Here is a 20,796-nt window from a genome sequence, read left to right as displayed (position 1 = left end):
TCATGTTGCAAGTGGCTGCATGGCTTAGCTTACTAAATGCAAATGCATAAGAGTAATATTCTTAGCATTTCTAGAGCCTACGACCACACCACACTGAATGCGCCCGATCTCGTCTGATCTCGGAAGCTAAGCAGTGTCAGGCCTAGTTAGTACCTGGATGGGAGACCGCCTGGGAATACCAGGTGCTGTAGACTATTTTGTGCTCCATGATTAGTAATTGCGCAACTTCTCAATTACTTTTCAAATTTGGTATGTTTCCATAATAATTGTATCCCGTTTTATAGCGGAAATGTTGGACAACATCATGAGGGCTGGAGCTACCTATTTACATAGAATTAGCATACAGGTAGTGTGGTCATGGGTAATAAATCGACTTTCACATGTAATGCAGTACAGAGAATATTGAGTCCTTCAAGAGGCATGAAAGAAAGCCATTATTGTGTTGATTGTTCTCTCCACCTCCCTGCAACAGAAACAGGATGGATGGATTAAAGTTATCCTACCAGACATAGGAGTCCTGAATGGGCCCACCAGTCTTATATATCTCGCCTGATCGAGCGCTGATCGCGCGATGAGCGTGGTATCATGTTGCAAGTGGCTGCATGGCTTAGCTTACTAAATGACAATGCATAAGAGTAATATTCTTAGCATTTCTAGAGCCTACGGCCACACCACACTGAATGCGCCCGATCTTGTCTGATCTTGTAAGCTAAGCAGTGTCAGGACTAGTTAGTACCTGGATGGGAGACCGCCTGGGAATACCAGGTGCTGTAGGCTTTTTTGTGCTCCAAGTTCAGGAAGTGAGCCATTTCTCAATTGCCTTTCAAAACTGCAAGGTCTAGCCGACTAGATGCTTAAAAGTACAAAACTCACTAGGCCCAGAGCCTACACCCACACCACACTGAATGCGCCCGATCTCGTCTGATCTCGGAAGCTAAGCAGTGTCGGGCCTAGTTAGTACCTGGATGGGAGACCGCCTGGGAATACCAGGTGCTGTAGGCTTTTTTGTGCTCCAAATTCAGGAAGTGAGCCATTTCTCAATTGCCTTTCAAAACTGCAAGGTCTAGCCGACTAGATGCTTAAAAGTACAAAACTCACTAGGCCCAGAGCCTACGGCCACACCACACTGAATGCGCCCGATCTCGTCTGATCTCGGAAGCTAAGCAGTGTCGGGCCTAGTTAGTACCTGGATGGGAGACCGCCTGGGAATACCAGGTGCTGTAGGCTATTTTGTGCTCCATGATTAGTAATTGCACAACTTCTCAATTACTTTTCAAATTTGGTATGTTTCCAAAATAATTTTATCCCGTTTTATAGCGGAAATGTTGGACAACATTATGAGGGCTGGAGCTACCTATTTACATATAATTAGCATACAGGTAGTGTGTTCATGGGTAATAAATCGACTTTCACATGTAATGCAGTACAGAGAATATTGAGTCCTTCAAGAGGCATGAAAGAAAGCCGTTATTGTGTTGATTGTTCTCTCCACCTCCCTGCAACAGAAACAGGATGGATGGATTAAAGTTATCCTACCAGACATAGGAGTCCTGAATGGGCCCACCAGTCTTATATATCTCGCCTGATCGAGCCTGATCGAGCGCTGATCGAGCGATGAGCGTGGTATCATGTTGCAAGTGGCTGCATGGCTTAGCTTACTAAATGCAAATGCATAAGAGTAATATTCTTAGCATTTCTAGAGCCTACGGCCACACCACACTGAATGCGCCCGATCTCGTCTGATCTCGGAAGCTAAGCAGTGTCGGGCCTAGTTAGTACCTGGATGGGAGACCGCCTGGGAATACCAGGTGCTGTAGGCTTTTTTGTGCTCCAAGTTCAGGAAGTGAGCCATTTCTCAATTGCCTTTCAAAACTGCAAGGTCTAGCCGACTAGATGCTTAAAAGTACAAAACTCACTAGGCCCAGAACCTACGGCCACACCACACTGAATGCGCCCGATCTCGTCTGATCTCGGAAGCTAAGCAGTGTCGGGCCTAGTTAGTACCTGGATGGGAGACCGCCTGGGAATACCAGGTGCTGTAGGCTTTTTTGTGCTCCAAGTTCAGGAAGTGAGCCATTTCTCAATTGCCTTTCAAAACTGCAAGGTCTAGTCGACTAGATGCTTAAAAGTACAAAACTCACTAGGACCAGAGCCTACGGCCACACCACACTGAATGCGCCCGATCTCGTCTGATCTCGGAAGCTAAGCAGTGTCGGGTCTAGTTAGTACCTGGATGGGAGACCGCCTGGGAATACCAGGTGCTGTAGGCTTTTTTGTGCTCCAAGTTCAGGAAGTGAGCCATTTCTCAATTGCCTTTCAAAACTGCAAGGTCTAGCCGACTAGATGCTTAAAAGTACAAAACTCACTAGGCCCAGAGCCTACGGCCACACCACACTGAATGCGCCCGATCTCGTCTGATCTCGGAAGCTAAGCAGTGTCGGGCCTAGTTAGTACCTGGATGGGAGACCGCCTGGGAATACCAGGTGCTGTAGGCTTTTTTGTGCTCCAAGTTCAGGAAGTGAGCCATTTCTCAATTGCCTTTCAAAACTGCAAGGTCTAGCCGACTAGATGCTTAAAAGTACAAAACTCACTAGGACCAGAGCCTACGGCCACACCACACTGAATGCGCCCGATCTCGTCTGATCTCGGAAGCTAAGCAGTGTCGGGCCTAGTTAGTACCTGGATGGGAGACCGCCTGGGAATACCAGGTGCTGTAGGCTTTTTTGTGCTCCAAGTTCAGGAAGTGAGCCATTTCTCAATTGCCTTTCAAAACTGCAAGGTCTAGCCGACTAGATGCTTAAAAGTACAAAACTCACTAGGCCCAGAGCCTACGGCCACACCACACTGAATGCGCCTGATCTCGTCTGATCTCGGAAGCTAAGCAGTGTCGGGCCTAGTTAGTAACTGGATGGGAGACCGCCTGGGAATACCAGGTGCTGTAGGCTTTTTTGTGCTCCAAGTTCAGGAAGTGAGCCATTTCTCAATTGCCTTTCAAAACTGCAAGGTCTAGCCGACTAGATGCTTAAAAGTACAAAACTCACTAGGCCCAGAGCCTACGGCCACACCACACTGAATGCGCCCGATCTCGTCTGATCTCGGAAGCTAAGCAGTGTCAGGCCTAGTTAGTACCTGGATGGGAGACCGCCTGGGAATACCAGGTGCTGTAGACTTTTTTGTGCTCCAAATTCAGGAAGTGAGCCATTTCTCAATTGCCTTTCAAAACTGCAAGGTCTAGCCGACTAGATGCTTAAAAGTACAAAACTCACTAGGCCGAGAGCCTACGGCCACACCACACTGAATGCGCCCGATCTCGTCTGATCTCGGAAGCTAAGCAGTGTCGGGCCTAGTTAGTACCTGGATGGGAGACCGCCTGGGAATACCAGGTGCTGTAGGCTTTTTTGTGCTCCAAGTTCAGGAAGTGAGCCATTTCTCAATTGCCTTTCAAAACTGCAAGGTCTAGCCGACTAGATGCTTAAAAGTACAAAACTCACTAGGCCCAGAGCCTACACCCACACCACACTGAATGCGCCCGATCTCGTCTGATCTCGGAAGCTAAGCAGTGTCGGGCCTAGTTAGTACCTGGATGGGAGACCGCCTGGGAATACCAGGTGCTGTAGGCTTTTTTGTGCTCCAAATTCAGGAAGTGAGCCATTTCTCAATTGCCTTTCAAAACTGCAAGGTCTAGCCGACTAGATGCTTAAAAGTACAAAACTCACTAGGCCCAGAGCCTACGGCCACACCACACTGAATGCGCCCGATCTCGTCTGATCTCGGAAGCTAAGCAGTGTCGGGCCTAGTTAGTACCTGGATGGGAGACCGCCTGGGAATACCAGGTGCTGTAGGCTATTTTGTGCTCCATGATTAGTAATTGCACAACTTCTCAATTACTTTTCAAATTTGGTATGTTTCCAAAATAATTTTATCCCGTTTTATAGCGGAAATGTTGGACAACATTATGAGGGCTGGAGCTACCTATTTACATATAATTAGCATACAGGTAGTGTGTTCATGGGTAATAAATCGACTTTCACATGTAATGCAGTACAGAGAATATTGAGTCCTTCAAGAGGCATGAAAGAAAGCCGTTATTGTGTTGATTGTTCTCTCCACCTCCCTGCAACAGAAACAGGATGGATGGATTAAAGTTATCCTACCAGACATAGGAGTCCTGAATGGGCCCACCAGTCTTATATATCTCGCCTGATCGAGCCTGATCGAGCGCTGATCGAGCGATGAGCGTGGTATCATGTTGCAAGTGGCTGCATGGCTTAGCTTACTAAATGCAAATGCATAAGAGTAATATTCTTAGCATTTCTAGAGCCTACGGCCACACCACACTGAATGCGCCCGATCTCGTCTGATCTCGGAAGCTAAGCAGTGTCGGGCCTAGTTAGTACCTGGATGGGAGACCGCCTGGGAATACCAGGTGCTGTAGGCTTTTTTGTGCTCCAAGTTCAGGAAGTGAGCCATTTCTCAATTGCCTTTCAAAACTGCAAGGTCTAGCCGACTAGATGCTTAAAAGTACAAAACTCACTAGGCCCAGAGCCTACGGCCACACCACACTGAATGCGCCCGATCTCGTCTGATCTCGGAAGCTAAGCAGTGTCGGGCCTAGTTAGTACCTGGATGGGAGACCGCCTGGGAATACCAGGTGCTGTAGGCTTTTTTGTGCTCCAAGTTCAGGAAGTGAGCCATTTCTCAATTGCCTTTCAAAACTGCAAGGTCTAGCCGACTAGATGCTTAAAAGTACAAAACTCACTAGGCCCAGAGCCTACGGCCACACCACACTGAATGCGCCCGATCTCGTCTGATCTCGGAAGCTAAGCAGTGTCGGGCCTAGTTAGTACCTGGATGGGAGACCGCCTGGGAATACCAGGTGCTGTAGGCTATTTTGTGCTCCATGATTAGTAATTGCACAACTTCTCAATTACTTTTCAAATTTGGTATGTTTCCAAAATAATGGTATCCCGTTTTATAGCGGAAATGTTGGACAACATCATGAGGGCTGGAGCTACCTATTTACATAGAACTAGCATACAGGTAGTGTGGTCATGGGTAATAAATCGACTTTCACATGTAATGCAGTACAGAGAATATTGAGTCCTTCAAGAGGCATGAAAGAAAGCCATTATTGTGTTGATTGTTCTCTCCACCTCCCTGCAACAGAAACAGGATGGATGGATTAAAGTTATCCTACCAGACATAGGAGTCCTGAATGGGCCCACCAGTCTTATATATCTCGCCTGATCGAGCGCTGATCGAGCGATGAGCGTGGTATCATGTTGCAAGTGGCTGCATGGCTTAGCTTACTAAATGCAAATGCATAAGAGTAATATTCTTAGCATTTCTAGAGCCTACGACCACACCACACTGAATGCGCCCGATCTCGTCTGATCTCGGAAGCTAAGCAGTGTCAGGCCTAGTTAGTACCTGGATGGGAGACCGCCTGGGAATACCAGGTGCTGTAGACTATTTTGTGCTCCATGATTAGTAATTGCGCAACTTCTCAATTACTTTTCAAATTTGGTATGTTTCCATAATAATTGTATCCCGTTTTATAGCGGAAATGTTGGACAACATCATGAGGGCTGGAGCTACCTATTTACATAGAATTAGCATACAGGTAGTGTGGTCATGGGTAATAAATCGACTTTCACATGTAATGCAGTACAGAGAATATTGAGTCCTTCAAGAGGCATGAAAGAAAGCCATTATTGTGTTGATTGTTCTCTCCACCTCCCTGCAACAGAAACAGGATGGATGGATTAAAGTTATCCTACCAGACATAGGAGTCCTGAATGGGCCCACCAGTCTTATATATCTCGCCTGATCGAGCGCTGATCGCGCGATGAGCGTGGTATCATGTTGCAAGTGGCTGCATGGCTTAGCTTACTAAATGACAATGCATAAGAGTAATATTCTTAGCATTTCTAGAGCCTACGGCCACACCACACTGAATGCGCCCGATCTTGTCTGATCTTGTAAGCTAAGCAGTGTCAGGACTAGTTAGTACCTGGATGGGAGACCGCCTGGGAATACCAGGTGCTGTAGGCTTTTTTGTGCTCCAAGTTCAGGAAGTGAGCCATTTCTCAATTGCCTTTCAAAACTGCAAGGTCTAGCCGACTAGATGCTTAAAAGTACAAAACTCACTAGGCCCAGAGCCTACACCCACACCACACTGAATGCGCCCGATCTCGTCTGATCTCGGAAGCTAAGCAGTGTCGGGCCTAGTTAGTACCTGGATGGGAGACCGCCTGGGAATACCAGGTGCTGTAGGCTTTTTTGTGCTCCAAATTCAGGAAGTGAGCCATTTCTCAATTGCCTTTCAAAACTGCAAGGTCTAGCCGACTAGATGCTTAAAAGTACAAAACTCACTAGGCCCAGAGCCTACGGCCACACCACACTGAATGCGCCCGATCTCGTCTGATCTCGGAAGCTAAGCAGTGTCGGGCCTAGTTAGTACCTGGATGGGAGACCGCCTGGGAATACCAGGTGCTGTAGGCTATTTTGTGCTCCATGATTAGTAATTGCACAACTTCTCAATTACTTTTCAAATTTGGTATGTTTCCAAAATAATTTTATCCCGTTTTATAGCGGAAATGTTGGACAACATTATGAGGGCTGGAGCTACCTATTTACATATAATTAGCATACAGGTAGTGTGTTCATGGGTAATAAATCGACTTTCACATGTAATGCAGTACAGAGAATATTGAGTCCTTCAAGAGGCATGAAAGAAAGCCGTTATTGTGTTGATTGTTCTCTCCACCTCCCTGCAACAGAAACAGGATGGATGGATTAAAGTTATCCTACCAGACATAGGAGTCCTGAATGGGCCCACCAGTCTTATATATCTCGCCTGATCGAGCCTGATCGAGCGCTGATCGAGCGATGAGCGTGGTATCATGTTGCAAGTGGCTGCATGGCTTAGCTTACTAAATGCAAATGCATAAGAGTAATATTCTTAGCATTTCTAGAGCCTACGGCCACACCACACTGAATGCGCCCGATCTCGTCTGATCTCGGAAGCTAAGCAGTGTCGGGCCTAGTTAGTACCTGGATGGGAGACCGCCTGGGAATACCAGGTGCTGTAGGCTTTTTTGTGCTCCAAGTTCAGGAAGTGAGCCATTTCTCAATTGCCTTTCAAAACTGCAAGGTCTAGCCGACTAGATGCTTAAAAGTACAAAACTCACTAGGCCCAGAACCTACGGCCACACCACACTGAATGCGCCCGATCTCGTCTGATCTCGGAAGCTAAGCAGTGTCGGGCCTAGTTAGTACCTGGATGGGAGACCGCCTGGGAATACCAGGTGCTGTAGGCTTTTTTGTGCTCCAAGTTCAGGAAGTGAGCCATTTCTCAATTGCCTTTCAAAACTGCAAGGTCTAGTCGACTAGATGCTTAAAAGTACAAAACTCACTAGGACCAGAGCCTACGGCCACACCACACTGAATGCGCCCGATCTCGTCTGATCTCGGAAGCTAAGCAGTGTCGGGTCTAGTTAGTACCTGGATGGGAGACCGCCTGGGAATACCAGGTGCTGTAGGCTTTTTTGTGCTCCAAGTTCAGGAAGTGAGCCATTTCTCAATTGCCTTTCAAAACTGCAAGGTCTAGCCGACTAGATGCTTAAAAGTACAAAACTCACTAGGCCCAGAGCCTACGGCCACACCACACTGAATGCGCCCGATCTCGTCTGATCTCGGAAGCTAAGCAGTGTCGGGCCTAGTTAGTACCTGGATGGGAGACCGCCTGGGAATACCAGGTGCTGTAGGCTTTTTTGTGCTCCAAGTTCAGGAAGTGAGCCATTTCTCAATTGCCTTTCAAAACTGCAAGGTCTAGCCGACTAGATGCTTAAAAGTACAAAACTCACTAGGACCAGAGCCTACGGCCACACCACACTGAATGCGCCCGATCTCGTCTGATCTCGGAAGCTAAGCAGTGTCGGGCCTAGTTAGTACCTGGATGGGAGACCGCCTGGGAATACCAGGTGCTGTAGGCTTTTTTGTGCTCCAAGTTCAGGAAGTGAGCCATTTCTCAATTGCCTTTCAAAACTGCAAGGTCTAGCCGACTAGATGCTTAAAAGTACAAAACTCACTAGGCCCAGAGCCTACGGCCACACCACACTGAATGCGCCTGATCTCGTCTGATCTCGGAAGCTAAGCAGTGTCGGGCCTAGTTAGTAACTGGATGGGAGACCGCCTGGGAATACCAGGTGCTGTAGGCTTTTTTGTGCTCCAAGTTCAGGAAGTGAGCCATTTCTCAATTGCCTTTCAAAACTGCAAGGTCTAGCCGACTAGATGCTTAAAAGTACAAAACTCACTAGGCCCAGAGCCTACGGCCACACCACACTGAATGCGCCCGATCTCGTCTGATCTCGGAAGCTAAGCAGTGTCAGGCCTAGTTAGTACCTGGATGGGAGACCGCCTGGGAATACCAGGTGCTGTAGACTTTTTTGTGCTCCAAATTCAGGAAGTGAGCCATTTCTCAATTGCCTTTCAAAACTGCAAGGTCTAGCCGACTAGATGCTTAAAAGTACAAAACTCACTAGGCCGAGAGCCTACGGCCACACCACACTGAATGCGCCCGATCTCGTCTGATCTCGGAAGCTAAGCAGTGTCAGGCCTAGTTAGTACCTGGATGGGAGACCGCCTGGGAATACCAGGTGCTGTAGGCTTTTTTGTGCTCCAAGTTCAGGAAGTGAGCCATTTCTCAATTGCCTTTCAAAACTGCAAGGTCTAGCCGACTAGATGCTTAAAAGTACAAAACTCACTAGGCCCAGAGCCTACACCCACACCACACTGAATGCGCCCGATCTCGTCTGATCTCGGAAGCTAAGCAGTGTCGGGCCTAGTTAGTACCTGGATGGGAGACCGCCTGGGAATACCAGGTGCTGTAGGCTTTTTTGTGCTCCAAATTCAGGAAGTGAGCCATTTCTCAATTGCCTTTCAAAACTGCAAGGTCTAGCCGACTAGATGCTTAAAAGTACAAAACTCACTAGGCCCAGAGCCTACGGCCACACCACACTGAATGCGCCCGATCTCGTCTGATCTCGGAAGCTAAGCAGTGTCGGGCCTAGTTAGTACCTGGATGGGAGACCGCCTGGGAATACCAGGTGCTGTAGGCTATTTTGTGCTCCATGATTAGTAATTGCACAACTTCTCAATTACTTTTCAAATTTGGTATGTTTCCAAAATAATTTTATCCCGTTTTATAGCGGAAATGTTGGACAACATTATGAGGGCTGGAGCTACCTATTTACATATAATTAGCATACAGGTAGTGTGTTCATGGGTAATAAATCGACTTTCACATGTAATGCAGTACAGAGAATATTGAGTCCTTCAAGAGGCATGAAAGAAAGCCGTTATTGTGTTGATTGTTCTCTCCACCTCCCTGCAACAGAAACAGGATGGATGGATTAAAGTTATCCTACCAGACATAGGAGTCCTGAATGGGCCCACCAGTCTTATATATCTCGCCTGATCGAGCCTGATCGAGCGCTGATCGAGCGATGAGCGTGGTATCATGTTGCAAGTGGCTGCATGGCTTAGCTTACTAAATGCAAATGCATAAGAGTAATATTCTTAGCATTTCTAGAGCCTACGGCCACACCACACTGAATGCGCCCGATCTCGTCTGATCTCGGAAGCTAAGCAGTGTCGGGCCTAGTTAGTACCTGGATGGGAGACCGCCTGGGAATACCAGATGCTGTAGGCTTTTTCGTGCTCCAAGTTCAGGAAGTGAGCCATTTCTCAATTGCCTTTCAAAACTGCAAGGTCTAGCCGACTAGATGCTTAAAAGTACAAAACTCACTAGGCCCAGAGCCTACGGCCACACCACACTGAATGCGCCCGATCTCGTCTGATCTCGGAAGCTAAGCAGTGTCGGGCCTAGTTAGTACCTGGATGGGAGACCGCCTGGGAATACCAGGTGCTGTAGGCTTTTTTGTGCTCCAAATTCAGGAAGTGAGCCATTTCTCAATTGCCTTTCAAAACTGCAAGGTCTAGCCGACTAGATGCTTAAAAGTACAAAACTCACTAGGCCCAGAGCCTACGGCCACACCACACTGAATGCGCCCGATCTCGTCTGATCTCGGAAGCTAAGCAGTGTCGGGCCTAGTTAGTACCTGGATGGGAGACCGCCTGGGAATACCAGGTGCTGTAGGCTTTTTTGTGCTCCAAGTTCAGGAAGTGAGCCATTTCTCAATTGCCTTTCAAAACTGCAAGGTCTAGCCGACTAGATGCTTAAAAGTACAAAACTCACTAGGACCAGAGCCTACGGCCACACCACACTGAATGCGCCCGATCTCGTCTGATCTCGGAAGCTAAGCAGTGTCGGGCCTAGTTAGTACCTGGATGGGAGACCGCCTGGGAATACCAGGTGCTGTAGGCTTTTTTGTGCTCCAAGTTCAGGAAGTGAGCCATTTCTCAATTGCCTTTCAAAACTGCAAGGTCTAGCCGACTAGATGCTTAAAAGTACAAAACTCACTAGGCCCAGAGCCTACGGCCACACCACACTGAATGCGCCTGATCTTGTCTGATCTCGGAAGCTAAGCAGTGTCGGGCCTAGTTAGTAACTGGATGGGAGACCGCCTGGGAATACCAGGTGCTGTAGGCTTTTTTGTGCTCCAAGTTCAGGAAGTGAGCCATTTCTCAATTGCCTTTCAAAACTGCAAGGTCTAGCCGACTAGATGCTTAAAAGTACAAAACTCACTAGGCCCAGAGCCTACGGCCACACCACACTGAATGCGCCCGATCTCGTCTGATCTCGGAAGCTAAGCAGTGTCGGGCCTAGTTAGTACCTGGATGGGAGACCGCCTGGGAATACCAGGTGCTGTAGACTTTTTTGTGCTCCAAATTCAGGAAGTGAGCCATTTCTCAATTGCCTTTCAAAACTGCAAGGTCTAGCCGACTAGATGCTTAAAAGTACAAAACTCACTAGGCCGAGAGCCTACGGCCACACCACACTGAATGCGCCCGATCTCGTCTGATCTCGGAAGCTAAGCAGTGTCGGGCCTAGTTAGTACCTGGATGGGAGACCGCCTGGGAATACCAGGTGCTGTAGGCTTTTTTGTGCTCCAAGTTCAGGAAGTGAGCCATTTCTCAATTGCCTTTCAAAACTGCAAGGTCTAGCCGACTAGATGCTTAAAAGTACAAAACTCACTAGGCCCAGAGCCTACACCCACACCACACTGAATGCGCCCGATCTCGTCTGATCTCGGAAGCTAAGCAGTGTCGGGCCTAGTTAGTACCTGGATGGGAGACCGCCTGGGAATACCAGGTGCTGTAGGCTTTTTTGTGCTCCAAATTCAGGAAGTGAGCCATTTCTCAATTGCCTTTCAAAACTGCAAGGTCTAGCCGACTAGATGCTTAAAAGTACAAAACTCACTAGGCCCAGAGCCTACGGCCACACCACACTGAATGCGCCCGATCTCGTCTGATCTCGGAAGCTAAGCAGTGTCGGGCCTAGTTAGTACCTGGATGGGAGACCGCCTGGGAATACCAGGTGCTGTAGGCTATTTTGTGCTCCATGATTAGTAATTGCACAACTTCTCAATTACTTTTCAAATTTGGTATGTTTCCAAAATAATTTTATCCCGTTTTATAGCGGAAATGTTGGACAACATTATGAGGGCTGGAGCTACCTATTTACATATAATTAGCATACAGGTAGTGTGTTCATGGGTAATAAATCGACTTTCACATGTAATGCAGTACAGAGAATATTGAGTCCTTCAAGAGGCATGAAAGAAAGCCGTTATTGTGTTGATTGTTCTCTCCACCTCCCTGCAACAGAAACAGGATGGATGGATTAAAGTTATCCTACCAGACATAGGAATCCTGAATGGGCCCACCAGTCTTATATATCTCGCCTGATCGAGCCTGATCGAGCGCTGATCGAGCGATGAGCGTGGTATCATGTTGCAAGTGGCTGCATGGCTTAGCTTACTAAATGCAAATGCATAAGAGTAATATTCTTAGCATTTCTAGAGCCTACGGCCACACCACACTGAATGCGCCCGATCTCGTCTGATCTCGGAAGCTAAGCAGTGTCGGGCCTAGTTAGTACCTGGATGGGAGACCGCCTGGGAATACCAGGTGCTGTAGGCTTTTTTGTGCTCCAAGTTCAGGAAGTGAGCCATTTCTCAATTGCCTTTCAAAACTGCAAGGTCTAGCCGACTAGATGCTTAAAAGTACAAAACTCACTAGGCCCAGAACCTACGGCCACACCACACTGAATGCGCCCGATCTCGTCTGATCTCGGAAGCTAAGCAGTGTCGGGCCTAGTTAGTACCTGGATGGGAGACCGCCTGGGAATACCAGGTGCTGTAGGCTTTTTTGTGCTCCAAGTTCAGGAAGTGAGCCATTTCTCAATTGCCTTTCAAAACTGCAAGGTCTAGTCGACTAGATGCTTAAAAGTACAAAACTCACTAGGACCAGAGCCTACGGCCACACCACACTGAATGCGCCCGATCTCGTCTGATCTCGGAAGCTAAGCAGTGTCGGGTCTAGTTAGTACCTGGATGGGAGACCGCCTGGGAATACCAGGTGCTGTAGGCTTTTTTGTGCTCCAAGTTCAGGAAGTGAGCCATTTCTCAATTGCCTTTCAAAACTGCAAGGTCTAGCCGACTAGATGCTTAAAAGTACAAAACTCACTAGGCCCAGAGCCTACGGCCACACCACACTGAATGCGCCCGATCTCGTCTGATCTCGGAAGCTAAGCAGTGTCGGGCCTAGTTAGTACCTGGATGGGAGACCGCCTGGGAATACCAGGTGCTGTAGGCTTTTTTGTGCTCCAAGTTCAGGAAGTGAGCCATTTCTCAATTGCCTTTCAAAACTGCAAGGTCTAGCCGACTAGATGCTTAAAAGTACAAAACTCACTAGGACCAGAGCCTACGGCCACACCACACTGAATGCGCCCGATCTCGTCTGATCTCGGAAGCTAAGCAGTGTCGGGCCTAGTTAGTACCTGGATGGGAGACCGCCTGGGAATACCAGGTGCTGTAGGCTTTTTTGTGCTCCAAGTTCAGGAAGTGAGCCATTTCTCAATTGCCTTTCAAAACTGCAAGGTCTAGCCGACTAGATGCTTAAAAGTACAAAACTCACTAGGCCCAGAGCCTACGGCCACACCACACTGAATGCGCCTGATCTCGTCTGATCTCGGAAGCTAAGCAGTGTCGGGCCTAGTTAGTAACTGGATGGGAGACCGCCTGGGAATACCAGGTGCTGTAGGCTTTTTTGTGCTCCAAGTTCAGGAAGTGAGCCATTTCTCAATTGCCTTTCAAAACTGCAAGGTCTAGCCGACTAGATGCTTAAAAGTACAAAACTCACTAGGCCCAGAGCCTACGGCCACACCACACTGAATGCGCCCGATCTCGTCTGATCTCGGAAGCTAAGCAGTGTCAGGCCTAGTTAGTACCTGGATGGGAGACCGCCTGGGAATACCAGGTGCTGTAGACTTTTTTGTGCTCCAAATTCAGGAAGTGAGCCATTTCTCAATTGCCTTTCAAAACTGCAAGGTCTAGCCGACTAGATGCTTAAAAGTACAAAACTCACTAGGCCGAGAGCCTACGGCCACACCACACTGAATGCGCCCGATCTCGTCTGATCTCGGAAGCTAAGCAGTGTCAGGCCTAGTTAGTACCTGGATGGGAGACCGCCTGGGAATACCAGGTGCTGTAGGCTTTTTTGTGCTCCAAGTTCAGGAAGTGAGCCATTTCTCAATTGCCTTTCAAAACTGCAAGGTCTAGCCGACTAGATGCTTAAAAGTACAAAACTCACTAGGCCCAGAGCCTACACCCACACCACACTGAATGCGCCCGATCTCGTCTGATCTCGGAAGCTAAGCAGTGTCGGGCCTAGTTAGTACCTGGATGGGAGACCGCCTGGGAATACCAGGTGCTGTAGGCTTTTTTGTGCTCCAAATTCAGGAAGTGAGCCATTTCTCAATTGCCTTTCAAAACTGCAAGGTCTAGCCGACTAGATGCTTAAAAGTACAAAACTCACTAGGCCCAGAGCCTACGGCCACACCACACTGAATGCGCCCGATCTCGTCTGATCTCGGAAGCTAAGCAGTGTCGGGCCTAGTTAGTACCTGGATGGGAGACCGCCTGGGAATACCAGGTGCTGTAGGCTATTTTGTGCTCCATGATTAGTAATTGCACAACTTCTCAATTACTTTTCAAATTTGGTATGTTTCCAAAATAATTTTATCCCGTTTTATAGCGGAAATGTTGGACAACATTATGAGGGCTGGAGCTACCTATTTACATATAATTAGCATACAGGTAGTGTGTTCATGGGTAATAAATCGACTTTCACATGTAATGCAGTACAGAGAATATTGAGTCCTTCAAGAGGCATGAAAGAAAGCCGTTATTGTGTTGATTGTTCTCTCCACCTCCCTGCAACAGAAACAGGATGGATGGATTAAAGTTATCCTACCAGACATAGGAGTCCTGAATGGGCCCACCAGTCTTATATATCTCGCCTGATCGAGCCTGATCGAGCGCTGATCGAGCGATGAGCGTGGTATCATGTTGCAAGTGGCTGCATGGCTTAGCTTACTAAATGCAAATGCATAAGAGTAATATTCTTAGCATTTCTAGAGCCTACGGCCACACCACACTGAATGCGCCCGATCTCGTCTGATCTCGGAAGCTAAGCAGTGTCGGGCCTAGTTAGTACCTGGATGGGAGACCGCCTGGGAATACCAGGTGCTGTAGGCTTTTTTGTGCTCCAAGTTCAGGAAGTGAGCCATTTCTCAATTGCCTTTCAAAACTGCAAGGTCTAGCCGACTAGATGCTTAAAAGTACAAAACTCACTAGGCCCAGAGCCTACGGCCACACCACACTGAATGCGCCCGATCTCATCTGATCTCGGAAGCTAAGCAGTGTCGGGCCTAGTTAGTACCTGGATGGGAGACCGCCTGGGAATACCAGGTGCTGTAGGCTTTTTTGTGCTCCAAGTTCAGGAAGTGAGCCATTTCTCAATTGCCTTTCAAAACTGCAAGGTCTAGCCGACTAGATGCTTAAAAGTACAAAACTCACTAGGCCCAGAGCCTACGGCCACACCACACTGAATGCGCCCGATCTTGTCTGATCTCGGAAGCTAAGCAGTGTCGGGCCTAGTTAGTACCTGGATGGGAGACCGCCTGGGAATACCAGGTGCTGTAGGCTTTTTTTGTGCTCCAAGTTCAGGAAGTGAGCCATTTCTCAATTGCGTTTCAAAACTGCAAGGTCTAGCCGACTAGATGCTTAAAAGTACAAAACTCACTAGGCCCAGAGCCTACGGCCACACCACACTGAATGCGTCTGATCTCGGAAGCTAAGCAGTGTCGGGCCTAGTTAGTACCTGGATGGGAGACCGCCTGGGAATACCAGGTGCTGTAGGCTTTTTTGTGCTCCAAGTTCAGGAAGTGAGCCATTTCTCAATTGCCTTTCAAAACTGCAAGGTCTAGCCGACTAGATGCTTAAAAGTACAAAACTCACTAGGCCCAGAGCCTACGGCCACACCACACTGAATGCGCCCGATCTCGTCTGATCTTGGAAGCTAAGCAGTGTCGGGCCTAGTTAGTACCTGGATGGGAGACCGCCTGGGAATACCAGGTGCTGTAGGCTATTTTGTGCTCCATGATTAGTAATTGCGCAACTTCTCAATTACTTTTCAAATTTGGTATGTTTCCAAAATAATTTTATCCCGTTTTATAGCGGAAATGTTGGACAACATTATGAGGGCTGGAGCTACCTATTTACATATAATTAGCATACAGGTAGTGTGTTCATGGGTAATAAATCGACTTTCACATGTAATGCAGTACAGAGAATATTGAGTCCTTCAAGAGGCATGAAAGAAAGCCGTTATTGTGTTGATTGTTCTCTCCACCTCCCTGCAACAGAAACAGGATGGATGGATTAAAGTTATCCTACCAGACATAGGAGTCCTGAATGGGCCCACCAGTCTTATATATCTCGCCTGATCGAGCGCTGATCGAGCGATGAGCGTGGTATCATGTTGCAAGTGGCTGCATGGCTTAGCTTACTAAATGCAAATGCATAAGAGTAATATTCTTAGCATTTCTAGAGCCTACGGCCACACCACACTGAATGCGCCCGATCTCGTCTGATCTCGGAAGCTAAGCAGTGTCGGGCCTAGTTAGTACCTGGATGGGAGACCGCCTGGGAATACCAGGTGCTGTAGGCTTTTTCGTGCTCCAAGTTCAGGAAGTGAGCCATTTCTCAATTGCCTTTCAAAACTGCAAGGTCTAGCCGACTAGATGCTTAAAAGTACAAAACTCACTAGGCCCAGAGCCTACGGCCACACCACACTGAATGCGCCCGATCTCGTCTGATCTCGGAAGCTAAGCAGTGTCGGGCCTAGTTAGTACCTGGATGGGAGACCGCCTGGGAATACCAGGTGCTGTAGGCTTTTTTGTGCTCCAAATTCAGGAAGTGAGCCATTTCTCAATTGCCTTTCAAAACTGCAAGGTCTAGCCGACTAGATGCTTAAAAGTACAAAACTCACTAGGCCCAGAGCCTACGGCCACACCACACTGAATGCGCCCGATCTCGTCTGATCTCGGAAGCTAAGCAGTGTCGGGCCTAGTTAGTACCTGGATGGGAGACCGCCTGGGAATACCAGGTGCTGTAGGCTTTTTTGTGCTCCAAGTTCAGGAAGTGAGCCATTTCTCAATTGCCTTTCAAAACTGCAAGGTCTAGCCGACTAGATGCTTAAAAGTACAAAACTCACTAGGACCAGAGCCTACGGCCACACCACACTGAATGCGCCCGATCTCGTCTGATCTCGGAAGCTAAGCAGTGTCGGGCCTAGTTAGTACCTGGATGGGAGACCGCCTGGGAATACCAGGTGCTGTAGGCTTTTTTGTGCTCCAAGTTCAGGAAGTGAGCCATTTCTCAATTGCCTTTCAAAACTGCAAGGTCTAGCCGACTAGATGCTTAAAAGTACAAAACTCACTAGGCCCAGAGCCTACGGCCACACCACACTGAATGCGCCTGATCTCGTCTGATCTCGGAAGCTAAGCAGTGTCGGGCCTAGTTAGTAACTGGATGGGAGACCGCCTGGGAATACCAGGTGCTGTAGGCTTTTTTGTGCTCCAAGTTCAGGAAGTGAGCCATTTCTCAATTGCCTTTCAAAACTGCAAGGTCTAGCCGACTAGATGCTTAAAAGTACAAAACTCACTAGGCCCAGAGCCTACGGCCACACCACACTGAATGCGCCCGATCTCGTCTGATCTCGGAAGCTAAGCAGTGTCGGGCCTAGTTAGTACCTGGATGGGAGACCGCCTGGGAATACCAGGTGCTGTAGACTTTTTTGTGCTCCAAATTCAGGAAGTGAGCCATTTCTCAATTGCCTTTCAAAACTGCAAGGTCTAGCCGACTAGATGCTTAAAAGTACAAAACTCACTAGGCCGAGAGCCTACGGCCACACCACACTGAATGCGCCCGATCTCGTCTGATCTCAGAAGCTAAGCAGTGTCGGGCCTAGTTAGTACCTGGATGGGAGACCGCCTGGGAATACCAGGTGCTGTAGGCTTTTTTGTGCTCCAAGTTCAGGAAGTGAGCCATTTCTCAATTGCCTTTCAAAACTGCAAGGTCTAGCCGACTAGATGCTTAAAAGTACAAAACTCACTAGGCCCAGAGCCTACACCCACACCACACTGAATGCGCCCGATCTCGTCTGATCTCGGAAGCTAAGCAGTGTCGGGCCTAGTTAGTACCTGGATGGGAGACCGCCTGGGAATACCAGGTGCTGTAGGCTTTTTTGTGCTCCAAGTTCAGGAAGTGAGCCATTTCTCAATTGCCTTTCAAAACTGCAAGGTCTAGCCGACTAGATGCTTAAAAGTACAAAACTCACTAGGACCAGAGCCTACGGCCACACCACACTGAATGCGCCCGATCTCGTCTGATCTCGGAAGCTAAGCAGTGTCGGGCCTAGTTAGTACCTGGATGGGAGACCGCCTGGGAATACCAGGTGCTGTAGGCTTTTTTGTGCTCCAAGTTCAGGAAGTGAGCCATTTCTCAATTGCCTTTCAAAACTGCAAGGTCTAGCCGACTAGATGCTTAAAAGTACAAAACTCACTAGGCCCAGAGCCTACGGCCACACCACACTGAATGCGCCTGATCTCGTCTGATCTCGGAAGCTAAGCAGTGTCGGGCCTAGTTAGTAACTGGATGGGAGACCGCCTGGGAATACCAGGTGCTGTAGGCTTTTTTGTGCTCCAAGTTCAGGAAGTGAGCCATTTCTCAATTGCCTTTCAAAACTGCAAGGTCTAGCCGACTAGATGCTTAAAAGTACAAAACTCACTAGGCCCAGAGCCTACGGCCACACCACACTGAATGCGCCCGATCTCGTCTGATCTCGGAAGCTAAGCAGTGTCAGGCCTAGTTAGTACCTGGATGGGAGACCGCCTGGGAATACCAGGTGCTGTAGACTTTTTTGTGCTCCAAATTCAGGAAGTGAGCCATTTCTCAATTGCCTTTCAAAACTGCAAGGTCTAGCCGACTAGATGCTTAAAAGTACAAAACTCACTAGGCCGAGAGCCTACGGCCACACCACACTGAATGCGCCCGATCTCGTCTGATCTCGGAAGCTAAGCAGTGTCAGGCCTAGTTAGTACCTGGATGGGAGACCGCCTGGGAATACCAGGTGCTGTAGGCTTTTTTGTGCTCCAAGTTCAGGAAGTGAGCCATTTCTCAATTGCCTTTCAAAACTGCAAGGTCTAGCCGACTAGATGCTTAAAAGTACAAAACTCACTAGGCCCAGAGCCTACACCCACACCACACTGAATGCGCCCGATCTCGTCTGATCTCGGAAGCTAAGCAGTGTCGGGCCTAGTTAGTACCTGGATGGGAGACCGCCTGGGAATACCAGGTGCTGTAGGCTTTTTTGTGCTCCAAATTCAGGAAGTGAGCCATTTCTCAATTGCCTTTCAAAACTGCAAGGTCTAGCCGACTAGATGCTTAAAAGTACAAAACTCACTAGGCCCAGAGCCTACGGCCACACCACACTGAATGCGCCCGATCTCGTCTGATCTCGGAAGCTAAGCAGTGTCGGGCCTAGTTAGTACCTGGATGGGAGACCGCCTGGGAATACCAGGTGCTGTAGGCTATTTTGTGCTCCATGATTAGTAATTGCACAACTTCTCAATTACTTTTCAAATTTGGTATGTTTCCAAAATAATTTTATCCCGTTTTATAGCGGAAATGTTGGACAACATTATGAGGGCTGGAGCTACCTATTTACATATAATTAGCATACAGGTAGTGTGTTCATGGGTAATAAATCGACTTTCACATGTAATGCAGTACAGAGAATATTGAGTCCTTCAAGAGGCATGAAAGAAAGCCGTTATTGTGTTGATTGTTCTCTCCACCTCCCTGCAACAGAAACAGGATGGATGGATTAAAGTTATCCTACCAGACATAGGAGTCCTGAATGGGCCCACCAGTCTTATATATCTCGCCTGATCGAGCCTGATCGAGCGCTGATCGAGCGATGAGCGTGGTATCATGTTGCAAGTGGCTGCATGGCTTAGCTTACTAAATGCAAATGCATAAGAGTAATATTCTTAGCATTTCTAGAGCCTACGGCCACACCACACTGAATGCGCCCGATCTCGTCTGATCTCGGAAGCTAAGCAGTGTCGGGCCTAGTTAGTACCTGGATGGGAGACCGCCTGGGAATACCAGGTGCTGTAGGCTTTTTTGTGCTCCAAGTTCAGGAAGTGAGCCATTTCTCAATTGCCTTTCAAAACTGCAAGGTCTAGCCGACTAGATGCTTAAAAGTACAAAACTCACTAGGCCCAGAGCCTACGGCCACACCACACTGAATGCGCCCGATCTCATCTGATCTCGGAAGCTAAGCAGTGTCGGGCCTAGTTAGTACCTGGATGGGAGACCGCCTGGGAATACCAGGTGCTGTAGGCTTTTTTGTGCTCCAAGTTCAGGAAGTGAGCCATTTCTCAATTGCCTTTCAAAACTGCAAGGTCTAGCCGACTAGATGCTTAAAAGTACAAAACTCACTAGGCCCAGAGCCTACGGCCACACCACACTGAATGCGCCCGATCTTGTCTGATCTCGGAAGCTAAGCAGTGTCGGGCCTAGTTAGTACCTGGATGGGAGACCGCCTGGGAATACCAGGTGCTGTAGGCTTTTTTTGTGCTCCAAGTTCAGGAAGTGAGCCATTTCTCAATTGCGTTTCAAAACTGCAAGGTCTAGCCGACTAGATGCTTAAAAGTACAAAACTCACTAGGCCCAGAGCCTACGGCCACACCACACTGAATGCGTCTGATCTCGGAAGCTAAGCAGTGTCGGGCCTAGTTAGTACCTGGATGGGAGACCGCCTGGGAATACCAGGTGCTGTAGGCTTTTTTGTGCTCCAAGTTCAGGAAGTGAGCCATTTCTCAATTGCCTTTCAAAACTGCAAGGTCTAGCCGACTAGATGCTTAAAAGTACAAAACTCACTAGGCCCAGAGCCTACGGCCACACCACACTGAATGCGCCCGATCTCGTCTGATCTTGGAAGCTAAGCAGTGTCGGGCCTAGTTAGTACCTGGATGGGAGACCGCCTGGGAATACCAGGTGCTGTAGGCTATTTTGTGCTCCATGATTAGTAATTGCGCAACTTCTCAATTACTTTTCAAATTTGGTATGTTTCCAAAATAATTTTATCCCGTTTTATAGCGGAAATGTTGGACAACATTATGAGGGCTGGAGCTACCTATTTACATATAATTAGCATACAGGTAGTGTGTTCATGGGTAATAAATCGACTTTCACA

The 20,796-nt window shown here is 48.2% G+C and overlaps 70 non-coding genes and 4 pseudogenes across 70 annotated transcripts; all 74 read left to right on the top strand.

Moving 5' to 3' along the window:
* The first annotated feature begins 75 nt into the window (after nt 1-75).
* LOC138480394 (5S ribosomal RNA) lies at nt 76-194 on the top strand. Its single transcript, XR_011274073.1, has one exon. It is a non-coding gene; the product is annotated as a 5S ribosomal RNA (ribosomal RNA).
* A 464-nt stretch (nt 195-658) lies between these two features.
* LOC138474648 (5S ribosomal RNA) lies at nt 659-777 on the top strand (annotated as a pseudogene).
* Nucleotides 778-883: 106 nt separating this feature from the next.
* Nucleotides 884-1,002, top strand: LOC138479484 (5S ribosomal RNA). The gene has a single exon (XR_011273255.1). It is a non-coding gene; the product is annotated as a 5S ribosomal RNA (ribosomal RNA).
* A 106-nt stretch (nt 1,003-1,108) lies between these two features.
* LOC138477564 (5S ribosomal RNA) lies at nt 1,109-1,227 on the top strand. The gene has a single exon (XR_011271511.1). It is a non-coding gene; the product is annotated as a 5S ribosomal RNA (ribosomal RNA).
* A 474-nt stretch (nt 1,228-1,701) lies between these two features.
* LOC138477563 (5S ribosomal RNA) lies at nt 1,702-1,820 on the top strand. The gene has a single exon (XR_011271510.1). It is a non-coding gene; the product is annotated as a 5S ribosomal RNA (ribosomal RNA).
* Nucleotides 1,821-1,926: 106 nt separating this feature from the next.
* On the top strand, nt 1,927-2,045 carry LOC138478204 (5S ribosomal RNA). Its single transcript, XR_011272093.1, has one exon. It is a non-coding gene; the product is annotated as a 5S ribosomal RNA (ribosomal RNA).
* A 106-nt stretch (nt 2,046-2,151) lies between these two features.
* On the top strand, nt 2,152-2,270 carry LOC138478636 (5S ribosomal RNA). Its single transcript, XR_011272485.1, has one exon. It is a non-coding gene; the product is annotated as a 5S ribosomal RNA (ribosomal RNA).
* A 106-nt stretch (nt 2,271-2,376) lies between these two features.
* On the top strand, nt 2,377-2,495 carry LOC138477561 (5S ribosomal RNA). The gene has a single exon (XR_011271508.1). It is a non-coding gene; the product is annotated as a 5S ribosomal RNA (ribosomal RNA).
* Nucleotides 2,496-2,601: 106 nt separating this feature from the next.
* Nucleotides 2,602-2,720, top strand: LOC138477560 (5S ribosomal RNA). Its single transcript, XR_011271507.1, has one exon. It is a non-coding gene; the product is annotated as a 5S ribosomal RNA (ribosomal RNA).
* Nucleotides 2,721-2,826: 106 nt separating this feature from the next.
* On the top strand, nt 2,827-2,945 carry LOC138479989 (5S ribosomal RNA). The gene has a single exon (XR_011273713.1). It is a non-coding gene; the product is annotated as a 5S ribosomal RNA (ribosomal RNA).
* Nucleotides 2,946-3,051: 106 nt separating this feature from the next.
* LOC138480078 (5S ribosomal RNA) lies at nt 3,052-3,170 on the top strand. Its single transcript, XR_011273794.1, has one exon. It is a non-coding gene; the product is annotated as a 5S ribosomal RNA (ribosomal RNA).
* A 106-nt stretch (nt 3,171-3,276) lies between these two features.
* Nucleotides 3,277-3,395, top strand: LOC138477558 (5S ribosomal RNA). The gene has a single exon (XR_011271506.1). It is a non-coding gene; the product is annotated as a 5S ribosomal RNA (ribosomal RNA).
* A 106-nt stretch (nt 3,396-3,501) lies between these two features.
* On the top strand, nt 3,502-3,620 carry LOC138479483 (5S ribosomal RNA). Its single transcript, XR_011273254.1, has one exon. It is a non-coding gene; the product is annotated as a 5S ribosomal RNA (ribosomal RNA).
* Nucleotides 3,621-3,726: 106 nt separating this feature from the next.
* On the top strand, nt 3,727-3,845 carry LOC138477557 (5S ribosomal RNA). Its single transcript, XR_011271505.1, has one exon. It is a non-coding gene; the product is annotated as a 5S ribosomal RNA (ribosomal RNA).
* Nucleotides 3,846-4,319: 474 nt separating this feature from the next.
* On the top strand, nt 4,320-4,438 carry LOC138477556 (5S ribosomal RNA). The gene has a single exon (XR_011271504.1). It is a non-coding gene; the product is annotated as a 5S ribosomal RNA (ribosomal RNA).
* A 106-nt stretch (nt 4,439-4,544) lies between these two features.
* Nucleotides 4,545-4,663, top strand: LOC138477554 (5S ribosomal RNA). The gene has a single exon (XR_011271502.1). It is a non-coding gene; the product is annotated as a 5S ribosomal RNA (ribosomal RNA).
* Nucleotides 4,664-4,769: 106 nt separating this feature from the next.
* On the top strand, nt 4,770-4,888 carry LOC138477553 (5S ribosomal RNA). The gene has a single exon (XR_011271501.1). It is a non-coding gene; the product is annotated as a 5S ribosomal RNA (ribosomal RNA).
* A 464-nt stretch (nt 4,889-5,352) lies between these two features.
* LOC138480393 (5S ribosomal RNA) lies at nt 5,353-5,471 on the top strand. Its single transcript, XR_011274072.1, has one exon. It is a non-coding gene; the product is annotated as a 5S ribosomal RNA (ribosomal RNA).
* A 464-nt stretch (nt 5,472-5,935) lies between these two features.
* LOC138474647 (5S ribosomal RNA) lies at nt 5,936-6,054 on the top strand (annotated as a pseudogene).
* Nucleotides 6,055-6,160: 106 nt separating this feature from the next.
* On the top strand, nt 6,161-6,279 carry LOC138479482 (5S ribosomal RNA). Its single transcript, XR_011273253.1, has one exon. It is a non-coding gene; the product is annotated as a 5S ribosomal RNA (ribosomal RNA).
* Nucleotides 6,280-6,385: 106 nt separating this feature from the next.
* LOC138477552 (5S ribosomal RNA) lies at nt 6,386-6,504 on the top strand. Its single transcript, XR_011271500.1, has one exon. It is a non-coding gene; the product is annotated as a 5S ribosomal RNA (ribosomal RNA).
* A 474-nt stretch (nt 6,505-6,978) lies between these two features.
* LOC138477551 (5S ribosomal RNA) lies at nt 6,979-7,097 on the top strand. The gene has a single exon (XR_011271499.1). It is a non-coding gene; the product is annotated as a 5S ribosomal RNA (ribosomal RNA).
* Nucleotides 7,098-7,203: 106 nt separating this feature from the next.
* LOC138478202 (5S ribosomal RNA) lies at nt 7,204-7,322 on the top strand. The gene has a single exon (XR_011272091.1). It is a non-coding gene; the product is annotated as a 5S ribosomal RNA (ribosomal RNA).
* A 106-nt stretch (nt 7,323-7,428) lies between these two features.
* LOC138478635 (5S ribosomal RNA) lies at nt 7,429-7,547 on the top strand. Its single transcript, XR_011272484.1, has one exon. It is a non-coding gene; the product is annotated as a 5S ribosomal RNA (ribosomal RNA).
* A 106-nt stretch (nt 7,548-7,653) lies between these two features.
* LOC138477550 (5S ribosomal RNA) lies at nt 7,654-7,772 on the top strand. Its single transcript, XR_011271498.1, has one exon. It is a non-coding gene; the product is annotated as a 5S ribosomal RNA (ribosomal RNA).
* A 106-nt stretch (nt 7,773-7,878) lies between these two features.
* Nucleotides 7,879-7,997, top strand: LOC138477549 (5S ribosomal RNA). The gene has a single exon (XR_011271497.1). It is a non-coding gene; the product is annotated as a 5S ribosomal RNA (ribosomal RNA).
* A 106-nt stretch (nt 7,998-8,103) lies between these two features.
* On the top strand, nt 8,104-8,222 carry LOC138479988 (5S ribosomal RNA). The gene has a single exon (XR_011273712.1). It is a non-coding gene; the product is annotated as a 5S ribosomal RNA (ribosomal RNA).
* Nucleotides 8,223-8,328: 106 nt separating this feature from the next.
* On the top strand, nt 8,329-8,447 carry LOC138480077 (5S ribosomal RNA). The gene has a single exon (XR_011273793.1). It is a non-coding gene; the product is annotated as a 5S ribosomal RNA (ribosomal RNA).
* Nucleotides 8,448-8,553: 106 nt separating this feature from the next.
* On the top strand, nt 8,554-8,672 carry LOC138478952 (5S ribosomal RNA). Its single transcript, XR_011272771.1, has one exon. It is a non-coding gene; the product is annotated as a 5S ribosomal RNA (ribosomal RNA).
* Nucleotides 8,673-8,778: 106 nt separating this feature from the next.
* LOC138479481 (5S ribosomal RNA) lies at nt 8,779-8,897 on the top strand. The gene has a single exon (XR_011273252.1). It is a non-coding gene; the product is annotated as a 5S ribosomal RNA (ribosomal RNA).
* Nucleotides 8,898-9,003: 106 nt separating this feature from the next.
* LOC138477547 (5S ribosomal RNA) lies at nt 9,004-9,122 on the top strand. The gene has a single exon (XR_011271496.1). It is a non-coding gene; the product is annotated as a 5S ribosomal RNA (ribosomal RNA).
* Nucleotides 9,123-9,596: 474 nt separating this feature from the next.
* LOC138479270 (5S ribosomal RNA) lies at nt 9,597-9,715 on the top strand. The gene has a single exon (XR_011273060.1). It is a non-coding gene; the product is annotated as a 5S ribosomal RNA (ribosomal RNA).
* Nucleotides 9,716-9,821: 106 nt separating this feature from the next.
* Nucleotides 9,822-9,940, top strand: LOC138477546 (5S ribosomal RNA). The gene has a single exon (XR_011271495.1). It is a non-coding gene; the product is annotated as a 5S ribosomal RNA (ribosomal RNA).
* A 106-nt stretch (nt 9,941-10,046) lies between these two features.
* On the top strand, nt 10,047-10,165 carry LOC138477545 (5S ribosomal RNA). Its single transcript, XR_011271494.1, has one exon. It is a non-coding gene; the product is annotated as a 5S ribosomal RNA (ribosomal RNA).
* Nucleotides 10,166-10,271: 106 nt separating this feature from the next.
* Nucleotides 10,272-10,390, top strand: LOC138477544 (5S ribosomal RNA). The gene has a single exon (XR_011271493.1). It is a non-coding gene; the product is annotated as a 5S ribosomal RNA (ribosomal RNA).
* Nucleotides 10,391-10,496: 106 nt separating this feature from the next.
* On the top strand, nt 10,497-10,615 carry LOC138480406 (5S ribosomal RNA). Its single transcript, XR_011274084.1, has one exon. It is a non-coding gene; the product is annotated as a 5S ribosomal RNA (ribosomal RNA).
* Nucleotides 10,616-10,721: 106 nt separating this feature from the next.
* On the top strand, nt 10,722-10,840 carry LOC138478581 (5S ribosomal RNA). Its single transcript, XR_011272435.1, has one exon. It is a non-coding gene; the product is annotated as a 5S ribosomal RNA (ribosomal RNA).
* Nucleotides 10,841-10,946: 106 nt separating this feature from the next.
* Nucleotides 10,947-11,065, top strand: LOC138477542 (5S ribosomal RNA). Its single transcript, XR_011271491.1, has one exon. It is a non-coding gene; the product is annotated as a 5S ribosomal RNA (ribosomal RNA).
* Nucleotides 11,066-11,171: 106 nt separating this feature from the next.
* Nucleotides 11,172-11,290, top strand: LOC138479480 (5S ribosomal RNA). Its single transcript, XR_011273251.1, has one exon. It is a non-coding gene; the product is annotated as a 5S ribosomal RNA (ribosomal RNA).
* A 106-nt stretch (nt 11,291-11,396) lies between these two features.
* Nucleotides 11,397-11,515, top strand: LOC138477541 (5S ribosomal RNA). The gene has a single exon (XR_011271490.1). It is a non-coding gene; the product is annotated as a 5S ribosomal RNA (ribosomal RNA).
* Nucleotides 11,516-11,989: 474 nt separating this feature from the next.
* Nucleotides 11,990-12,108, top strand: LOC138477540 (5S ribosomal RNA). Its single transcript, XR_011271489.1, has one exon. It is a non-coding gene; the product is annotated as a 5S ribosomal RNA (ribosomal RNA).
* A 106-nt stretch (nt 12,109-12,214) lies between these two features.
* Nucleotides 12,215-12,333, top strand: LOC138478201 (5S ribosomal RNA). Its single transcript, XR_011272090.1, has one exon. It is a non-coding gene; the product is annotated as a 5S ribosomal RNA (ribosomal RNA).
* Nucleotides 12,334-12,439: 106 nt separating this feature from the next.
* Nucleotides 12,440-12,558, top strand: LOC138478634 (5S ribosomal RNA). Its single transcript, XR_011272483.1, has one exon. It is a non-coding gene; the product is annotated as a 5S ribosomal RNA (ribosomal RNA).
* A 106-nt stretch (nt 12,559-12,664) lies between these two features.
* Nucleotides 12,665-12,783, top strand: LOC138477539 (5S ribosomal RNA). Its single transcript, XR_011271488.1, has one exon. It is a non-coding gene; the product is annotated as a 5S ribosomal RNA (ribosomal RNA).
* A 106-nt stretch (nt 12,784-12,889) lies between these two features.
* Nucleotides 12,890-13,008, top strand: LOC138477538 (5S ribosomal RNA). The gene has a single exon (XR_011271487.1). It is a non-coding gene; the product is annotated as a 5S ribosomal RNA (ribosomal RNA).
* A 106-nt stretch (nt 13,009-13,114) lies between these two features.
* On the top strand, nt 13,115-13,233 carry LOC138479987 (5S ribosomal RNA). Its single transcript, XR_011273711.1, has one exon. It is a non-coding gene; the product is annotated as a 5S ribosomal RNA (ribosomal RNA).
* A 106-nt stretch (nt 13,234-13,339) lies between these two features.
* Nucleotides 13,340-13,458, top strand: LOC138480075 (5S ribosomal RNA). The gene has a single exon (XR_011273791.1). It is a non-coding gene; the product is annotated as a 5S ribosomal RNA (ribosomal RNA).
* Nucleotides 13,459-13,564: 106 nt separating this feature from the next.
* On the top strand, nt 13,565-13,683 carry LOC138478950 (5S ribosomal RNA). Its single transcript, XR_011272769.1, has one exon. It is a non-coding gene; the product is annotated as a 5S ribosomal RNA (ribosomal RNA).
* Nucleotides 13,684-13,789: 106 nt separating this feature from the next.
* Nucleotides 13,790-13,908, top strand: LOC138479479 (5S ribosomal RNA). The gene has a single exon (XR_011273250.1). It is a non-coding gene; the product is annotated as a 5S ribosomal RNA (ribosomal RNA).
* Nucleotides 13,909-14,014: 106 nt separating this feature from the next.
* On the top strand, nt 14,015-14,133 carry LOC138477536 (5S ribosomal RNA). Its single transcript, XR_011271486.1, has one exon. It is a non-coding gene; the product is annotated as a 5S ribosomal RNA (ribosomal RNA).
* A 474-nt stretch (nt 14,134-14,607) lies between these two features.
* LOC138477535 (5S ribosomal RNA) lies at nt 14,608-14,726 on the top strand. The gene has a single exon (XR_011271485.1). It is a non-coding gene; the product is annotated as a 5S ribosomal RNA (ribosomal RNA).
* A 106-nt stretch (nt 14,727-14,832) lies between these two features.
* Nucleotides 14,833-14,951, top strand: LOC138475226 (5S ribosomal RNA). Its single transcript, XR_011269390.1, has one exon. It is a non-coding gene; the product is annotated as a 5S ribosomal RNA (ribosomal RNA).
* Nucleotides 14,952-15,057: 106 nt separating this feature from the next.
* LOC138478855 (5S ribosomal RNA) lies at nt 15,058-15,176 on the top strand. Its single transcript, XR_011272683.1, has one exon. It is a non-coding gene; the product is annotated as a 5S ribosomal RNA (ribosomal RNA).
* Nucleotides 15,177-15,283: 107 nt separating this feature from the next.
* On the top strand, nt 15,284-15,392 carry LOC138474589 (5S ribosomal RNA; annotated as a pseudogene).
* A 106-nt stretch (nt 15,393-15,498) lies between these two features.
* Nucleotides 15,499-15,617, top strand: LOC138478698 (5S ribosomal RNA). The gene has a single exon (XR_011272541.1). It is a non-coding gene; the product is annotated as a 5S ribosomal RNA (ribosomal RNA).
* A 464-nt stretch (nt 15,618-16,081) lies between these two features.
* Nucleotides 16,082-16,200, top strand: LOC138477534 (5S ribosomal RNA). Its single transcript, XR_011271484.1, has one exon. It is a non-coding gene; the product is annotated as a 5S ribosomal RNA (ribosomal RNA).
* Nucleotides 16,201-16,306: 106 nt separating this feature from the next.
* On the top strand, nt 16,307-16,425 carry LOC138477533 (5S ribosomal RNA). Its single transcript, XR_011271483.1, has one exon. It is a non-coding gene; the product is annotated as a 5S ribosomal RNA (ribosomal RNA).
* Nucleotides 16,426-16,531: 106 nt separating this feature from the next.
* LOC138477532 (5S ribosomal RNA) lies at nt 16,532-16,650 on the top strand. Its single transcript, XR_011271482.1, has one exon. It is a non-coding gene; the product is annotated as a 5S ribosomal RNA (ribosomal RNA).
* Nucleotides 16,651-16,756: 106 nt separating this feature from the next.
* Nucleotides 16,757-16,875, top strand: LOC138477530 (5S ribosomal RNA). The gene has a single exon (XR_011271480.1). It is a non-coding gene; the product is annotated as a 5S ribosomal RNA (ribosomal RNA).
* A 106-nt stretch (nt 16,876-16,981) lies between these two features.
* On the top strand, nt 16,982-17,100 carry LOC138479986 (5S ribosomal RNA). The gene has a single exon (XR_011273710.1). It is a non-coding gene; the product is annotated as a 5S ribosomal RNA (ribosomal RNA).
* A 106-nt stretch (nt 17,101-17,206) lies between these two features.
* On the top strand, nt 17,207-17,325 carry LOC138478580 (5S ribosomal RNA). The gene has a single exon (XR_011272434.1). It is a non-coding gene; the product is annotated as a 5S ribosomal RNA (ribosomal RNA).
* Nucleotides 17,326-17,431: 106 nt separating this feature from the next.
* Nucleotides 17,432-17,550, top strand: LOC138479039 (5S ribosomal RNA). Its single transcript, XR_011272850.1, has one exon. It is a non-coding gene; the product is annotated as a 5S ribosomal RNA (ribosomal RNA).
* A 106-nt stretch (nt 17,551-17,656) lies between these two features.
* LOC138479478 (5S ribosomal RNA) lies at nt 17,657-17,775 on the top strand. The gene has a single exon (XR_011273249.1). It is a non-coding gene; the product is annotated as a 5S ribosomal RNA (ribosomal RNA).
* Nucleotides 17,776-17,881: 106 nt separating this feature from the next.
* LOC138477529 (5S ribosomal RNA) lies at nt 17,882-18,000 on the top strand. The gene has a single exon (XR_011271479.1). It is a non-coding gene; the product is annotated as a 5S ribosomal RNA (ribosomal RNA).
* Nucleotides 18,001-18,106: 106 nt separating this feature from the next.
* Nucleotides 18,107-18,225, top strand: LOC138479985 (5S ribosomal RNA). The gene has a single exon (XR_011273709.1). It is a non-coding gene; the product is annotated as a 5S ribosomal RNA (ribosomal RNA).
* Nucleotides 18,226-18,331: 106 nt separating this feature from the next.
* LOC138480074 (5S ribosomal RNA) lies at nt 18,332-18,450 on the top strand. Its single transcript, XR_011273790.1, has one exon. It is a non-coding gene; the product is annotated as a 5S ribosomal RNA (ribosomal RNA).
* A 106-nt stretch (nt 18,451-18,556) lies between these two features.
* LOC138478949 (5S ribosomal RNA) lies at nt 18,557-18,675 on the top strand. The gene has a single exon (XR_011272768.1). It is a non-coding gene; the product is annotated as a 5S ribosomal RNA (ribosomal RNA).
* A 106-nt stretch (nt 18,676-18,781) lies between these two features.
* LOC138479477 (5S ribosomal RNA) lies at nt 18,782-18,900 on the top strand. Its single transcript, XR_011273248.1, has one exon. It is a non-coding gene; the product is annotated as a 5S ribosomal RNA (ribosomal RNA).
* Nucleotides 18,901-19,006: 106 nt separating this feature from the next.
* LOC138477528 (5S ribosomal RNA) lies at nt 19,007-19,125 on the top strand. The gene has a single exon (XR_011271478.1). It is a non-coding gene; the product is annotated as a 5S ribosomal RNA (ribosomal RNA).
* Nucleotides 19,126-19,599: 474 nt separating this feature from the next.
* Nucleotides 19,600-19,718, top strand: LOC138477527 (5S ribosomal RNA). Its single transcript, XR_011271477.1, has one exon. It is a non-coding gene; the product is annotated as a 5S ribosomal RNA (ribosomal RNA).
* A 106-nt stretch (nt 19,719-19,824) lies between these two features.
* On the top strand, nt 19,825-19,943 carry LOC138475214 (5S ribosomal RNA). The gene has a single exon (XR_011269379.1). It is a non-coding gene; the product is annotated as a 5S ribosomal RNA (ribosomal RNA).
* A 106-nt stretch (nt 19,944-20,049) lies between these two features.
* On the top strand, nt 20,050-20,168 carry LOC138478854 (5S ribosomal RNA). The gene has a single exon (XR_011272682.1). It is a non-coding gene; the product is annotated as a 5S ribosomal RNA (ribosomal RNA).
* Nucleotides 20,169-20,275: 107 nt separating this feature from the next.
* On the top strand, nt 20,276-20,384 carry LOC138474588 (5S ribosomal RNA; annotated as a pseudogene).
* A 106-nt stretch (nt 20,385-20,490) lies between these two features.
* LOC138478697 (5S ribosomal RNA) lies at nt 20,491-20,609 on the top strand. Its single transcript, XR_011272540.1, has one exon. It is a non-coding gene; the product is annotated as a 5S ribosomal RNA (ribosomal RNA).
* The last annotated feature ends 187 nt before the right edge of the window (nt 20,610-20,796 follow it).

Source organism: Ambystoma mexicanum, chromosome 8, assembly GCF_040938575.1.
Source record: "Ambystoma mexicanum isolate Mex_15411 chromosome 8, UKY_AmexF1_1, whole genome shotgun sequence".
Classification (NCBI taxonomy): Eukaryota; Metazoa; Chordata; class Amphibia; order Caudata; family Ambystomatidae; genus Ambystoma; species Ambystoma mexicanum.
This window is presented reverse-complemented; position numbering and strand designations above follow the sequence as displayed.